Raw genomic sequence first — 17,526 nt, forward strand, 5'->3', positions numbered from 1 at the left:
ATGTTATTGCTATGGGAGCATGTACAATAATAGGGGGGATGTTTAGTATCGATTCTTATAGTACTGTTCGGAGGGTCAATAAGCTAATTCTCGTAGATGTCTATTTGCTCGGCTGTCCACCTAAACCAGAGGCCATTATAGATGCTATAACAAAACTTCAGAAAAAAAAAATATATTGAGAAATCTATGAAGATCGAATTAGATCTCAATAGGCGAATTGGTGTTTTACTACCAGCCATAAGTTTCGAGTTGGACGCAGTACTCATACGAGAAATTATAATCAAGGATCACTTTATCAACCACCATCTACTTCAGAGATCCCCCCCCAAAACATTTTTCAAATACAAAAGTTGAATATCTTCCCACAAATTAGTGAATTAGGCAGGAGCTTTTTTTTTTTGTACATATACAGAATACCAAACAGCAAGCCAATATCTTCACTTCTACAACTCCAGTTATTTAAAGAATATTTGTACGTTTGTTTTATAGATCAAAGAGCTAAAGTTTCATTCATTTCATATATTATGTATAAGTTAAAAAAATGATAGGCTAAAAAAAAGAAATCCTAAATAAATAAATAAAAATAAATTAGAGGGATTCAATACGATTTTCAAATTTTGAAAGATACTTTTTCCATATGAGCTGAGCTGAGTCAATAAGATGAAAGAGTTAATGATGCAGAACTATGTACCGTGCACATCACTTAGATGGGTTCCAGAAAGCAACAACTCAGAAAGTAACAACATAGGGGGAAATGGGGAAATAGAATATGAAAAGAAAATCGAAAGAAATGAATGCAAGGGAATCAGATTCTATTTGTATTATAACTAAAATGAATATTGGCTATCCGTACCCCTCAACTCCCTTTGTAATATAGAAGATGTAGTACCATTCTTTGGGAATGAGAGGAGATACAGTATGAACAAATAAATAAAAAGACAAGGAAACAAAATCTATTTGTTTCTTTAGATACACTTTACTCATCTATAAATACTCATCTATAAATATTCTCTATTTTTTAAATAGAAGGGGTATCTCTCCAGCCGCTCAGATGGATAAACATGTATCACGATCTATACTATTGATTAATGAATATGTATGTCGAGCAATTTGTAGAATCGATACGCATACAAACAATCCATGTGCCAGGAACTATATTTGAACTGGTGACACAAGGATTTTCAGTCCCCTGCTCTACCAGCTGAGCTATCTTGACCATTCACGATGCATCACCCTCATTTTAATAGATGACTTGGGTCTATGTCAATTAAAAAGACGAAAAGGGAATTACAAAGTCTTATCCAGACCTTGGTAGAATTTTTAGATCTTCAAAAAAAAAAAAAAAAAAAAAGAAGAAGACTTTGTAAGTTTCAGTACAATACGAGCGATAATATGATCATTCCAATTTATAATCAGGGTTACTTGCTCAAGGCTTGTGAAAAAAAAAATTAATGAATGAGAAACATAACGAATTTTGAACCGTTAACGAAATGGGAGTATAGGATAAAAATTAGGGAATCAAATGGGCCTTTTTGGGGATAGAGGGACTTGAACCCTCACGATTTCTAAAGTCGATGGATTTTCCTCTTACTATAAATTTCATTGTTGTCATTATTGACATGTAGAATGGGATTCTATCTTTATTCTCGTCTAATTAGTCAATTCTTCAAAAGATCTATCAGAGCAGCTTTTGCTAAAACACAAGCGGTTTCTTGAAAACTTGCTTTGGATATGAAACTTTGAGTATTTAAAGATGCTTTCATTATTCCCAAAAATATGGCTCTGTAACAAATCGCTTCTTCTAAAGCATGCCCCGTTGGTTCCGCTCACAACAATCCAATTAGTTCTCTCGGTTAAAAAACATTGGACATTTCATCTTCTGAAATCAGCACCTTTGATGTTATTTGACGTACAATAATTTCTATATGTTTATTATGGATCTGCATCCCGTGGGATCGATAAAGCTTTTGGATCTTATTAACAAAAGAGATATGACTTTGCACTATAGTTAGCTCAGCACCAATCAAAAATCTCCAAGGAATTCCAAGAACTCTTGTTATATGTTCATTCCAGCTCTCAACCCTCTTTTATAGGTTCATCGATATTGAATCAATCAACACACTTCTAACACTTGTTCCACTTTTGGAAGACCTTGTGTTATATCACCAGATCTCGATTTTTCATATATAAATTTAACTAATGTATCTCCTTTGAAAAGTATTTCTCCATAATGGCCATGAACAGGTGCACTTGGAGTGGCCAAATAAGGTCAATTTGAACAATTATAAGTTGGCCCAATTATAGGTACGACCCTTTTTTAGCTATACATACATTTTCACAAATAAATTGCCTAAGCTAATTATTGTATATGTTTCTACACAATAATTATGATCATAATTATGATGGAGAAAATGCCAATTTAAGTTGAATGGATTCAAAAGGATGTTACTGCATGAAGTAGAATTATAAATTCTCTCATTTTTCATCCATTAAACAATATTTAAGTACTTGAAAGTACGTTTTAAATTGTCAAGTTCTAAATATTTAGTTATTGAGATCTGATTATGATTTTTTAAAGGTAATTATCAATTTGAAAGGTTGTTCCTAAAGGGCCTAACGAATTCCTAATTAGAGGATCTTTTTTAATTGATTCTTTTATTACATTGTATTATTTTACACCATTGAATGGACCCATTTGAAAACAACTAAACAATGACAAAATTATCAAAGATTGAGATTCCTTACTTCCATTCAACAACGTATGAATAGTTCCTTGATTTTGGCAAAGTGATTGTTGAATCCTTTCCTTGGAATAAATAGAATAAAATGGATTGGTACGGTTTGACCTATTATAAGAGATCAATCCTGAACCTAACGGATCATTTCTTTTTCTGATATATGAAATATGGGATTTCACTAAGTTGATTCTTAGGAAATCTCGAATCAGACCATTTGTCCTTATTTCAACAAAGGAAGCATGGGCCTCTTCGATTGAAGAAGTTTTTTTGTCTTGATCCCAATTCAACACTAAACAAGTTTGAACTAATTGAATGCTTGTGCTAGAAATTCCCCGAATTGGTTTGCCGTTTCCATAAAGAATATAATTTACAATTATAAGTTTTAGATTATCACTTTCCTGCAATGGGCCCCGAGGGAAAAATGTTTCTAAATTTATACCGTCCGCTATTTCATATATGATTACGGCCGAACCAAAACAAAATATTTTTTCTTGGTAGGTGTGATCCATTTGACATAGACCCAATTTCTCAATTTTTTTTATTCCTTACATTTTTCTTTTTACCGTTCCTAGCGGAATCAAGATGTCGCTGTGTCAAAATATCTTATCCATCTCTACAGTAAAATGGATATCTCCATAAAGATTTTAACTTCAATCTTTTTTTTTCTCTCCACTCGTACCAATCAGCCTGCTCGACTTCTAATGTTTAAAGTGATTCGTGTATCTACTCCAATGATACTATTGTTCCGTACCATTATGGAAGAAGATTCGGTTAAAATATGCACTTCCTCGGGAATGAAAAAAAATCGATCTACTTTCATTTGGTATTTTATCTTAAATTCTTTGACTCCTCGATATTCAAATTGATACGAACCTAGGTCGACATGCACCTAAACCTATATTTTATTAGCTCGGATCTCAATTAAGTTCAGATTTTAATAGAATGACCTTAACCCCTAACCAACCTGTGATTAGAAACTTTAGTATAATGAAGACGCATCAATAGATGATAGATCTCCTATTGATAAATCAAAACTAAAATACTCACTCACTAATGGTGTTTTAGGTGTTCAAAATCTCAAAATTAATATTCTATATTAATAATATACTGAATATTATTGATAAACAAGCCCTTAAATAGGCTAAAATGTTACAAGATAAAACACTAATAATCTAGATAAAACCGGCCACCAAAAATTAGGAAACATAGCTTGGCCGAAATTCATCTTCTTTTCTAATCTAATTTGGATTAATTAATTTCTTTATTTTGAATTAGGAATTAATTAATTTACAGTGAAAATAATAAAATAATAAATTTCATAAGTTGATTTGTCCAGTAAATAAATAAATAGAAACCAAATAAAAGACTAATTTCCTAAAACAAAAAGTCAAAATCAAATTAGAAAACTAGTTGACTAATTTGATTATTAAGATATCTTTGGCCAATCTCCAGCTTGTTTGGTGATACGAACTTAGGACGACCTGCTCCTAAACCCATATTATATTAGCCCGGATCTCAATTAAGTTCAAGTTCTAATGTATTGGACCTCAACCCCTAACCAAACTGTGGTTAGAAAGTTTGGTATAATGTAGACGCCACAATAGGGGATGGAAAACCTATTGATAAGTCAAGTTAAAACAACCAATTCTCTAATGGTATTTTAGGTGTTCTCAAAGAACAAAGAGATAATTATTCTCACAAGTATTTTGTTAATCAAAATGAAAGTGGTATTCTTATTGATAAATAAGCCTTAAAATAGGCTACAAATCCACAAAATAAAACCCTAAAAACAAAGGAAAAACCGGCCATACAAAGTAGTTTCCTATGGTGGCCGAAATTCTCACTCCTTTCCTAATCTAATTTGGATTAATTAATTAATTTATTTTGAATTAGGAATTAATTAATTTACAATGAAAATAATAAAATAATAACTTTCCTAAACTTATTGTTCCAGAAAATAAATAAATAAAAACTAAAAAGTAATGGTAATTTCCTACAACAAAAAGTAGAATCAAATTAGGAAACTATAATACTAGCTTTTTGACTAAGTTGACTTTGACTAATTTTTGACCAAATTGAGCTCCAAATCAGCTTCAATATGCTTTGTAGGATGCCAACTAAGCTGAATATGAAGTCCCACACGTTGCCCATGCTTGGAAGAGGAAGAAAAAGCCAATTCAGCAAAATACAGTTAAGCCAGCACAAAATACAGTAAAAAAAGGCCAAATTTGAAGCTGTCCGTACAACCCCTTTTTGAATGACTTTGAAGCTTGATTGACCTGATTCTATATCCTCTTAGACATATGTATTGAATCCATAAAAAGTTGGAACCATTTCATGCTGCTCGGTGTCCATATTTGTACCAAAATCGCTACCCGGTTCCGTATCGGCTTGCACCACTTGGATGCTTAGAATAGGCTTTGTACCTTCTAGTATGGATAAGCTTTGTTGAGAATTGATTACCCCTTGTATAAATGCTCATAGGTTTTCTGTAAATCTCTTAATTTGTGTCTTGTGATTGGCTCGGTCTTTATCTGTGTCGAGTCAGCACCCCAATGGGTTATCCGTTGAGCGGGCTCGGGTGGAATCACATCATTCCCCTCCTCTTGAAAAGGATTTGTCCACAAATCTAGATCATCACCTGCAACAAAAGGGAACAAATCAGCAACATTAAATGCAGCACTCATGTTATACTCACCCGGTAAATCAAGCTTGTAGGCTTTCTTATTATTCAGCTCCAAAACTTGAAAAGATCTATCCACATGCGGCATAGGCTTGGACTTTTTTTGTTCAGGGAACCTCTTCTTTCTTAAGTGCAGCCAAACCAAATCTCCTGGGTCAAACACTATCACAACAAATAATAGAAATACATGTTCATCATACTTTTTAATATTAGCAAATAATATCTCCCAAATTTTCAAATTTCCACTAAGTAAAGCTTTTAATAATGCAGATAAAGTTTTAACAACAAAAGCATTTTTAATTTAGCATCTTTGTAATTCATAACCAGCAATGGTTTCTTACCCAAGATAGCCTTATTAACATCCCCAAAACTCAAATAAAATTTTTACTTTTCTTTCTTTCCTTTCTTTTCCTTTCTCTGTCTCGGTTTTCTCATCATTTCTCTCGGGTTTCTCCATTTTTCTCATCCCACTTTCGGCCTTCTCAAGGTTTTTCCACTCGATTTGTGTTTTAAAATGCTTACCTTGGACAGCAAGCTTGGACTTAACTTCTTGGATGGATGGTGAAGCCGTTAATGCCATATAGCCTTGTCTTTGAGCTTCTCGGCTTCCCTCCTTTGTTGCATTTGAAGTTGATCTCGAAATACCTCCTTTGGAGTTAATGGCTCCAGCTTGACCTTCTTCTCATTAAATTTAAATATAATGGAATTCTCTCTCCCATAGTGTATGGCATTCTTATCAAATCTCCATGGCCTCCCCGATAAAATATGACTAGCATGCATAGGTACAACATCACACAATACAACATCCACATATTTATCTATACTAAATTTTACCTTGGCTTGTTTATTCACTTTTATTTCACCACTATCATTAAACCATTGTAATCTATAAGGTTCTAGATGTTTAATAGTTGTTAAGCCTAATTTATCAACTACAATGTTACTAATTACATTTGTACAACTTCCACTATCAATAATCATACTACAAATCTTACCTTGAATTTCACATTGGGTGTGGAAGATGTTCTCTCTTTGGATTTGTTCCTCATCTTTGTATACATCAAGGATACTCCTAGAAACCAAGTTTAATTCAGCATTGGTCACATTCAAAGTTTCAGCCTCATCCTTTAAGTACTCCTCCTCTTGCTCGATTTCAGCTTCACTTTCTTCACTTGCAGATTCCAGCTCACCATCACCCTTTAATACCATGATTCTTCTATTTGGGCATTGGCTGGCTATGTGTACTCTTCCTTGGCACTTAAAACAAATTATTTCTCTGAATTTTTTAGGTTTAGGATCAGATTTTATCTCACCTCTAAGTGCTTGGACAGATTTGGTCTTCATCTCCCTTTTTGACCAGTTGGTACTTTCTTCTCCACCTTTCGGTTTCGGTTTGATTTCACTAGTTGAATTGTTTCTCCAGCCACTTGAATTGAATCTCCCACTACTGGGAACACCACCAAACCGTGAGCCTACACCCCTCCTCATGAATTGATGCTCTAACTTAATAGCCACATGCAACATCTCTTCCAATTCTATATATTGTTGCAATTCTAATTGGTTGGCTATCTCACGATTCAAACCACTAAGGAATCTTGCCATGGTTGCTTCTGTATCCTCATTCATGTTTAACCTTATCATAAGCATCTCCATCTCCTTGTAATAATCCTCCACGGACATACTTCCTTGAGATAGGGATTGAAGCCTTTGATGCAGTAACCTATGATAATGTGATGGCACGAACCGCTTCCTCATGGCTCCCTTCATTTGGCGCCATGTACTGATCAAGTCATCACCAACTCTCCTTCGGGTATTTTGCTCATTGGTCCACCATTGGAGTGCGTAATGACCAAACTCCATTGCTGCCATCTTCACCTTTTTGGCCTCCGAATAATGATGACAATCAAAAATCATCTCCATTCTCTCATCCCATTCCAAATATGCTTCCAGATCACTTTTACCCATGAATGGTGGGATGTTTACCTTGATGTTGCCAAGATCATCATCTTCATTCCTTGCTGGTCTCCCATGGATTAGCCTTTCTTGAGGTTCAAAAATTTTATCAAACCCTTCATCCAAGTCATCTCCATAGTTACTTCCCCCGAATTCCTCCCTTAGTCGCCCTCGACCTCCATGAGCATCTAACCTTATATTGGGCACTCCTTGAGATGTTTCTAACCTGTCCATCTTTTGATTTAAATGGTCAAATTGGGCATTTATCCACTGTCATTGCTCCAATATAGCCCTCATGTCCGTTTGCTCGCCACTCCTCGTAGCTCGGAAATCACCTTTAAATCCTACGGACTCCTTTTCATTAATCCTTAAAGGTGGATCTCCTCTCCTCACCCATGAATCTGCCATGTTAGTATAAATAATCCAAAATAAAATAAATTCTCACTAAAAGGCACTCCTTCACGTGTTTCACTCAATCAAGGTCTCGACACTCGTGTTTTCACACTAGTTTCGGCTTTTACCCTCTTTTAAGCTCACACACTCTTGCCTTTTTCCACTCAATGAATTATCTCAAAGTTCTAATTAAAACACCCAGAAAACAGCAATTAGATCACAAGTATGTTTTAATTAAACTTATCAACAAAACAGTAAGCAAAAATAAACAAATACCGAACGGAATGAAAATACCTATTTTCAGTTTTTCTAGATAAAATAAAGCAAATTAATGAGAAAACTTTGGAATTTTGAAGAACTGGACCAGATGGTAATAGATTATGAGTTCAAGAATAAAATTCTAGAAAAAGAAATTCAAATACGAATAAGAATCAAAGAGAACAAAAATATAGAAAAATGTTGGTAGTTGTTCTTGTAATTCAAGTTTTGTATAAAATCATGTAATTAATTTTAATCCAAATAATTTAGCACTCAAATTCAAATATACAGCAGCAAAAACAACTCTCCAGAAACTCCAAATATGAAATAAATAATCAACATAGCAGCAGCTATAAGAAATTTCCAGCAACAAACTCCAACACCAATTTTCAACAAATCGATATATATATATATATTTATATTCGGCTTTCTTCTTCTTCTTTTTTTTTTTTTTTTCTTTTCTGTTTTTCACTCAAAGAACATAAACATCTGCAGTAGCAAGAATAATTACCAAAATTGCAATTCCAACTCCAAAACAACACCAAACCCGTGACCTGCCAATCAAAAATAAAAGTGCAGTTTTTTTTTTTTTTTTTTAATGTTGCCGCAAACTCTTTTTTAAAACAGGAAAGAAAAATCAACAAAAACCAAAATTAACAAGAACAATGATGAAAAAAACAACCAACAAACTAGGAAACAAAAATACGATAAAACTAGGAAATCCTAATTCAACTAGGAATTAATTTTTTTTTTTAAAATGCAAAACGTGTATAATGATAGAAGCAACCTTAACCTAATGCTAAAATTTCAGATTAACAAAAAAATAAATAAAGCTAAAAAAGATAGGTCAAACCTGAACAATATTTAGCTCTGATACCAAATGATACGAACCTAGGACGACCTGCACCTAAACCCATATTATATTAGCCCGGATCTTAATTAAGTTCAAGTTCTAATGGAATGGACCTCAACCCCTAACCAACCTATGGTTAGAAACCTTGGTATAATGTAGACACCACAATAGGGGATGGAAAATCTATTGATAAGTCAAGCTAAAACAGCCAATTCTCTAATGGTGTTTTAGGTGTTCTCAAAGAACAAAGAGATAATTATTCTCACAAGTATTTTCTTAATCAAATCAAAGTTGTATCCTTATTGATAAATAAGCCTTAAAATAGGCTACAAATCCATGAAATAAAACCCTAAAAACAAAGGAAAAACTGGCCATACAAAGTAGTTTCCTATGGTGGCCGAAATTCTCACTCCTTTCCTAATCTATTTTGAATTAATTAATTCATTTATTTTGAATTAGGAATTAATTAATTTACAATGAAAATAATAAAATAAAAAATTTCCTAAACTTATTGTTCCAGAAAATAAATAAATAAAAACTAAAAAGTAATGGTAATTTCCTAAAACAAAAAGTAGAATCAAATTAAAAAACTATAATACTAGCTTTTTTACCAATCTTTGACCAAATTGAGCTCCAAATCAGCTTCAATATGCATTTTAGGATGCCAAATAAGCTGAATATGAAGTCCCACACGTTGCCCATGCTTGGAAGAGGAAGAAAAAGCCAACTCAGCAAAATACAGTAAAGCCAGCACAAAATACAGTAAAAAATAGGCCAAATTTGAAGCTGTCCGTACAACCCCTTTTTGAATGCCTTTGAAGCTGGATTGACTTGATTATATATCCTCTTAGACATATGTATTGAATACATAAAAAGTTGGAACCATTTCATGCTGCTCGGTGTCCATATTTGTACCAAAATCGCTACCCGGGTCCGTATCGGCTTGCACCACTTGGATGCTTAGAATAGGCTTTGTACCTTCTAGTATGGATAAGCTCTGTTGAGAATTGATTACCCCCTATATAAATACTCACAGGTTGTCCTTAAATCTCTTAATTTGAGCTCTTGTGATTGGCTCGGTCTTTATCCATGTCGGGTCAACACCCCAGCGGGTTATCGGTTGGGCGGACTCGGGTGGAATCACATCATTTGGGCTCCAAATCAGCTTCTATATGCCATTTAGGATGCCAAATATGATTAATAATGGTTCCCACACATTGCCCCTTGATTGGAATAAGTCAAACAAGAAGAAAAGTCAAAGTCAGCGGCTAAACAACACATTTTCGGCCAAATTGAGATGCTGTCCCTACAGGTCCTTTTTAGATGCTTTTTATTCTGCCTTGTCTGAATTACATGTCCTCTTAATGATATTAATTGATTTCATAAGTTTTGGAATCATTCCTTTCTGTCCCAAGTTCAAATTTGCACGAAAACAACTACCCGAGTCCATATCGGCCTCCACCGCTTGGACGCTAAAAACGGATCTTGTATCTTCAGGTATTTGAAAAGCCCTTTTGAGAATTAATTACTCCTATACAAATAGAGCTAGGTTTTCCTTAAATCTCTTAGCTTGAGGCATAATGATCGGCCCGATCTTCATCCGTATCGGGTCGGCACCCCAGCGGGTTCTCGATTGTGCGGGTTCAGGTGGATTTTCATCATTCTCCTCCTCTTAAAAATGATTTGTCCTCAAATCAAGATCATCACCCACAGAAAAGGAAGATAAATTAGCAACCTTAAATGTGGCACTTACATTGTACTCACCTCTTAAATCAAGTTTGTAGGTATTCTCATTAATCCATTCCAAAACTTGAAAAGGACCAGCCACACACAGTGTAAGCTTTGACTTTCTTTGTTTTGGAAACTTCTCCTTTCGTTAGTGCAACCAAACCAAATCTCCTAAGTCAAACACTATTGCAACAAAATCACATAATACATAATCATTATGGCAAAAATTATACTTTTTAAAGTTAACAACTAATCTCTTCCACATTTTCAAATTTCCACTAAGTAAAGCTCTTAACAATGAAGAAAAAGTTCGATACAACAAAAGCATCTTTATAATTTATGACCAGCAATGGTTTCTTACTCAATATGGTTTTATTAACATCCCCAAAACTAAGATAAAAAATTTTATTTTTCTTTTCTTTTCTCTCTTTTTCTTTCTCACTCACGGGTTGCCTTTTATTTACCTCACTCTTTGCTTTTTCAGGTCGTTCTTCACTCTCAGCCTTTTCAACTTTCTTCACTTCACTTTCGACTTTCTCATGATTTTTCCATTCAATTTGAGTTTTAGAATGCTTACCTTGGACAGCAAGTTTGGACCTACCTTTTTGGATAGATGGTGAAGCTGTTGGTGCCATGCTAGCTTTCTTCTTGAGCTTCTTGGCTTCACTCCTTTGTTGTATTTGTAATTGATCTCTATATACCTCCTTGGGAGTCAATGGCTCCAGCCTGAACTTCTTTCCCTTAAACTTAAAAACAATAAAATTTTCTTGACCATAATGAATAGCATCTTTATCAAATTTCCATGGTCTACCTAATAGAATATGTTTGGAATGGATAGGCACAACATCACACATACCAACATCCATATATTTATCAATGCTGAATTTTACTTTGGCTTGTTTATTTATTTTCATCTTACCACTATCATTAAGCCATTGTAGTCTATATGGTTCGGGATGTTTAATTGTGGCTAAGCCTAATTTATCAACCACAATGTTACTAATTACATTTGTATAACTTCCAGTATCAATTATCATACTACAAATCTTACCTTGGATTTCACATCGGATGTGGAAGATGTTTTCTTCTCTGAACTTGATCCTCATCCTTGTATACAGCTAGCACTCTCCTAGAAACCAAGTTTAATTCAACATTGGATGCACGCAAGGTTTTGGCTTCATCCTTAAATTCTTCCTCTTCTTGCTCGGACTCAATTTCAGCTTCTTCACTATCGGACTCCAACTCACCATTATCCTTCAACACCATGATTCTCCTATTCAGGCACTGGTTAGCGCTGTGTCCACATACCTGCCACTTAAAACACACAATTTCATGAGTTCTAGAAGGTTTAGGATCAGATTTACCATCATTTTTTAGTGCTTTGATAGATTCAGTTTTGGACTCCCTTTTTGGTCGTGTGGTGCTTTCTTCTCCAAGTTTCAACATTTGTCTTGTTTTAAAGGTGGGATTAATTTTCCAAGCACTTGGATGTGACCTCTCACTGCTTGAAACTCCTCCAAACCATGACCTTGTACCCCTCCTTTTGAATTGATGCTCAATTTTAATAGCCACATGCAACATCTACTTCAATTCCAAATGTTGATTGGCTATCTCACAATTCAAACCACCTAAAAACATTGCCATGGTTGCTTCTCTATCTTCATTCACGCTTAATCTTCATTCTCTATCTTCTCTATCATAAGCATCTTCATCTCCTTGTAATAATCTTCCACGGTCCTACTTCCTTGAGTTAAAGATTGAAGCCTTTGATGCAGCAACATATGGTAATGAGTCAATACAAATTGCTTCCTCATGGCTCCTTTCATTTGTCACCAAGTAGTAATCAGTTCATCACCTACTCTCCTTTAGCATTAGTCCACCATTGGAGTGTATAATGTCCAAACTCCATTGCTCCCAATTTTACCTTCTTAGCCTCAAAATAGTTGTGGCAATCAAAGATCATCTCCATTCGTTCCTCCCATTCCAAGTAAGCTTCTGAGTCACTTTTTCCCATGAAAGGTGGAATGTTTGCCTTGATATTTCCAAGATCATCATCTGCCTCCTCTCTCCTATACCTCCCACAGCCTAGCCTCTCTTGGATAGCATACGTTTCATTTATTCCTTCCTCGAAATCATCTCCAAAATTTACCTTTTCAAACTCCTCTCTAGGTCATCCATGGCCTCTTCGACCTCGACCTCGGCCTTCATGGAATTCTTGCCTCAAATTCCGTCCACCTTGAGATGTTTCTAATCTGTCCATCCTTTGATTTATATGGTTAAATTGAGAATTCATCCACTGTAGTTGTTCCAAAACAGCCCTCATGTCCATTTGCTTACCACTCCCTGTAGCTCGAGAATCACCATGGAATCCTACGGATTCTTCTTAATTAATTCTTAGTGGTGGATCTCCTCTTCTCAACCCTGAATCTACCATGTTAGTATAAATAATGCAAAATAAAATAAATTCTCACCAAAAATCACTCCCTCACGTGTTTCACTCAATCAAGGTCTCGACACTCGTGTTTTCACAATAATTTCGACTTTTACCCTCTTTTAAGCTCACATGCTCTTGCCTTTTCCCACTTACAGAATTATCTCAAAGTTATAATTAAAATACACACAAAATAGCAATTAGATCACAAGTATGTTTTAATTAAACTTATCAACAAAACAGTAGCAAAAAGCAAGTAATACCAAATGAATTTAAAATACCTAAACTTCAGCTTTTCTAGGAAAAAATAAGGCAAATTACAAGAAAGTTTTTGGAATCAATAAGAACTGGACCAGATGGTAGGAAATTTAGGATTCAAAAATAAAAATTTAGAAAAATAATTTCAAACACGAACAAGAATCAATTCGAACAAAATTAAAGAATAGTGTTGGTTGTTGTTATTGTAATTCTAGTTTTGTATCAGATCCTTTAACTAATTTTAATCCAAATAATTTAAGCACAAAAATTCAAATATCCAACAGCAAAAACAATTCTCCAGCAACTCCAAATATTGAATAAATAATCAACAAATCAGCAGTTCCAAAAAATTTCCAGCAATAAATTTCAACACCAAATTCAACAAACCGGCCTTTTTTTTTTTTATTCGGCTTTTCTTCTTCTTCTTCTTTTTTTTTTTTTTTTTAACTTAACAGAATGTAAAATAACTCCAGTAGAACAATCAACACCAAAAAAGTGCAATTCCAATACCAAAAACTACCAAACCCATGACCACCAACAACAAAATACAAATTTATAATATATATATATATATATTTTTGTAAATTTATATATGTTGCCGCACACACACACTTTTTCTCTTCTTTTTTTTTTTTTGAAAATATGAATGAAAATATTTAGGATTAAAAAAAAGCAAAGAAAAATCAACAATAAACTAAATTACTAAGAACAAAGATGAAAGACAACCAACAACCTAGGAAACAAAAATACAGTAAAACTAGGAAAACCTAATTTAACTAGGAATGAATTTATTTATTTTTAAGATGCAAAATGTGTAGGAGTATGAAACAACCTTAACATAATGTTAAAATTTTAGAATAATACAAAAACAAATAAAGAAAATAAAGATAGATCAAACCTGAACAAAATCTTGGTTCTGATACCAAATGATATGAACCTATGTCAACACGCACCTAAACCCGTATTATATTATCCCGGATCTCAATTAAGTTCAGATTTTAATAGAATGACCTCAACCCCTAACCAACCTATGATTAGAAACTTTGGCATAATGAAGATGTCACAATTGGTGATGGATATCCTATCGATAAGTCAAAACTAAAACACTCGCTCACTAATGGTGTTTTAGGTGTTCAAAGAGAAATTCAATCTCATAATTAATTTTCTATATGAATAATGTACTGAATATTTTTTATAAAATAAGCCCTTAAATAGGCTAAAAATTTACATAATAAAAACCAAATAATCTAGATAAAACTGGCCACCAAAGAATAGGAAACCTAGCTTGGCCGAAAGTCACCTCCTTTCCTAATCTAATTTGGATTAATTAATTCCTTTATTTTGAATTAGTAATTCATTAATTTACAATGAAAATAATAAAATAATAAATTTCCTAAGTTGATTTTCCCAGCAAATGAATAAATACAAATCAAATAAAAGACTAATTTCCTAAAACAAAAGGTCAAAATCAAACTAGGAAACTAGTTGACTAGTTTGACTACTAAGATATCTTTGATCAATCTCCAGCTTGTTTGAGCTCCAAATCAGCTTTCATATGCCATGAAGGATTCCAAATATGATTAATAATGATTCCCACACGTTCCCCCTTGATTGAAAAAAGTCAAACAGGAAGAAAAGTTAAAGCCAGCAACTAAACAGCACATTTTCGGCCAAATTGAGATGCTGTCCATACAAGTCCTTTTTAGATGCTTTTGATTCTGCATTGGCTGGATTCCATGTGATCTTAATGATATTCATTCATGAAGTGTTGTAACCATTCCTTGCTGCCCGGAGTTCAAATTTGCACGAAAATAGCTACCCGCGTCCGTATCGGCCTCCACCACTTGGATGCTTAAAACGGGTCTTGTATCTTTGGGTATTGACAAGCCTTTTTGAGAATTAATTACTTCCTGTATTAAGACAGCTAGGTTGTCCTTAAATCTCTTAGCTTAAGCCCTCGTGATTGGCCCGGTCTTCATCCATATCGGGTCAGCACCCCAACAGGTTGTCAATTGTGCGAGTTCAGACGAATTCTCATCACAAGTAAATCCTCTTTTTTGAGGATTGAATACAATGCAATCGTCCCATATTTAGTAATTCTTGAACTTTTTCTTCTGTCTTGAGGATCATCAAAATAAGCAAAAATAATATTTCTACAAAAAATACCATTTATCAGTATTTCAATTGAAATAGTGGGATGAGGCATTAGTTCTTTCTCTCGTTTTTGAATCCATTGGAATGGAATAATGAATCTATTTCATAGTTTATTTGCCAATAAAAATAAATCAGAATTCTCATGTAGAATAGAAGGAAATATGAAATTACAATGACCTTCATATATGATTCGATTAACTTCTGAGTAATTCGAAATGATACTTTCTTTTTAACCAGAAAGACCCAAACTAAAGAATTTGTGTTTTACTTGATCATTATTTATTGTATTTCCTAAAACACTAGAAAACATTTTTCCTTTGGAAGAAATAAAATGAACTTTCTTTTGATCTTGATCTTTGTGGAGTGAAAGGGGGACGACATTGGATCGGCACGAACCTCCTAAAAATATCTATAAATGACTTATTTTTTAGTAAAAGATGGACATTACTATATGTAAATTCTGATGCATGGTATACATCGATACTCTAGTGCATTTCTCCATCTAAGTCAGAATAAATATGTTTTCAAACCTTTTCTTTAAAATTTAAAGCGTATATTCCCATGCGAATTTCACAATAACTTGTTCCGATTCTTCATATTGATCATTTTGAACTAAAATAAAACTTTTTGGTGGAATAGTCACGTTATGTATAATATCTTCGCTCTCAATGGTTACATACACATCTATATAACATAGAAAAGCGGGATGCCCATGACATGTACGTGTAGGATGAACCAAATGCTCATTGAATTTTATTTTTCCATTAGAATGGGCTCGTACATGTTTTGTAGTACCTCCGATGAATACCCCACCAGTATGAAACGTTCTTAATGTTAGTTGAGTGCTTGGTTCCCTAATAGATTGACCCTCAATAATACCTACAGCTTCTCCTAATTCGACCAGGTCAACATGAGTAGGGCCCCCACCATAACATAATTGGCGGATCCAAGACGTGCTCTTATAAGTAAAGGGAGTTTGGATAGATATTGGTTGTGTTTGAAAATTTATGAATCGATTGACAAGTCCAATCCCAATATCTTGATTTTGGATGGCAATACATCGAGGGCCTACATATATCGTCTACTAATACATGACCAATCAATGTTGGATAAAAATTCTTTCTGGAATCATCCCATTGCGAGGACTCACAGAAATACGTTGGGCGGTGCCACAATCTGTTTTACATACAACAATGTGTTAAAATACTTCAGCAAGTCTGCGTGTAAGATATCCAGCATCCGATGTTCTTACAGCAGCATCCTCAACTCCTTTGCGAGCTCCATTACAAGAAATGATATATTCTCTTAAAGACAATCCTTCATGTAAATTGCTTTGAATAGGTAAATCAATCATTTGTCCTTGTGGATTTGACATTAACCCTCTCATACCTACTAATTGGTGTACTTGAGATGCATTTCCTCTAGCTCCTGAAAAGGACATTATATGGACTAGATTAAAAGGGTCAGTCATCCTAAAATTAGGATTCAGTTATTGTCGTAAATAGTCACTTGTAGCATACCATATCTCAATAGATTGTCATAAATTTTCTACCGCGTGTACATTCCCACAGTGATGGTGTTTTTCCAAATTCAAACCTTGTTGTTCAGCATCTTGAACTAGCCATCCCTTAGAAGGTATTATTAAAAGATCATCAATTCCTAACAAAATGGATGTAACGGTGGCTTGTCGGAACCCCAAAGTCTTTACTTGATCTTGGATGCGTGATGTATATGCCATTCCGAAGTGGTCTATTAATCTACTAATAAGCCGTTTAATGGCAGTTCCATCTATCACTTTATTATGAAAGGCTAAATTAGCCCTTTCTACCATAAGTACCTCCATATTTCGTTGAGTGGTGTTGGCCAATGGGTTTGAGTCAATGACTGGAAAACTTTCTTTTCTCGATCTTGATTGGCGTAGAAATTCAGAATCTATGGTCCTACTTAAGCCAGAATGATCTAAATTCACACTGGTGTCATAGAATTACTTAGCTTGGATACCATATTATTGGGTATCATATGAGCAGGCCAGGAAAAATCCTTGTATAGCTTCTTCGGTTTCTTGATAAAGAGAAAT

General features: G+C 34.2%; 1 pseudogene; it reads right to left on the reverse strand.

The window, feature by feature from the left end:
* Positions 1–1,658: 1,658 nt before the first annotated feature.
* LOC125421331 (DNA-directed RNA polymerase subunit beta''-like) lies at positions 1,659–17,292 on the reverse strand (annotated as a pseudogene).
* Positions 17,293–17,526: the final 234 nt, after the last annotated feature.

This window comes from Ziziphus jujuba, chromosome 8 (genome assembly GCF_031755915.1).
Source record: "Ziziphus jujuba cultivar Dongzao chromosome 8, ASM3175591v1".
In the NCBI taxonomy this organism is placed as follows: domain Eukaryota; kingdom Viridiplantae; phylum Streptophyta; class Magnoliopsida; order Rosales; family Rhamnaceae; genus Ziziphus; species Ziziphus jujuba.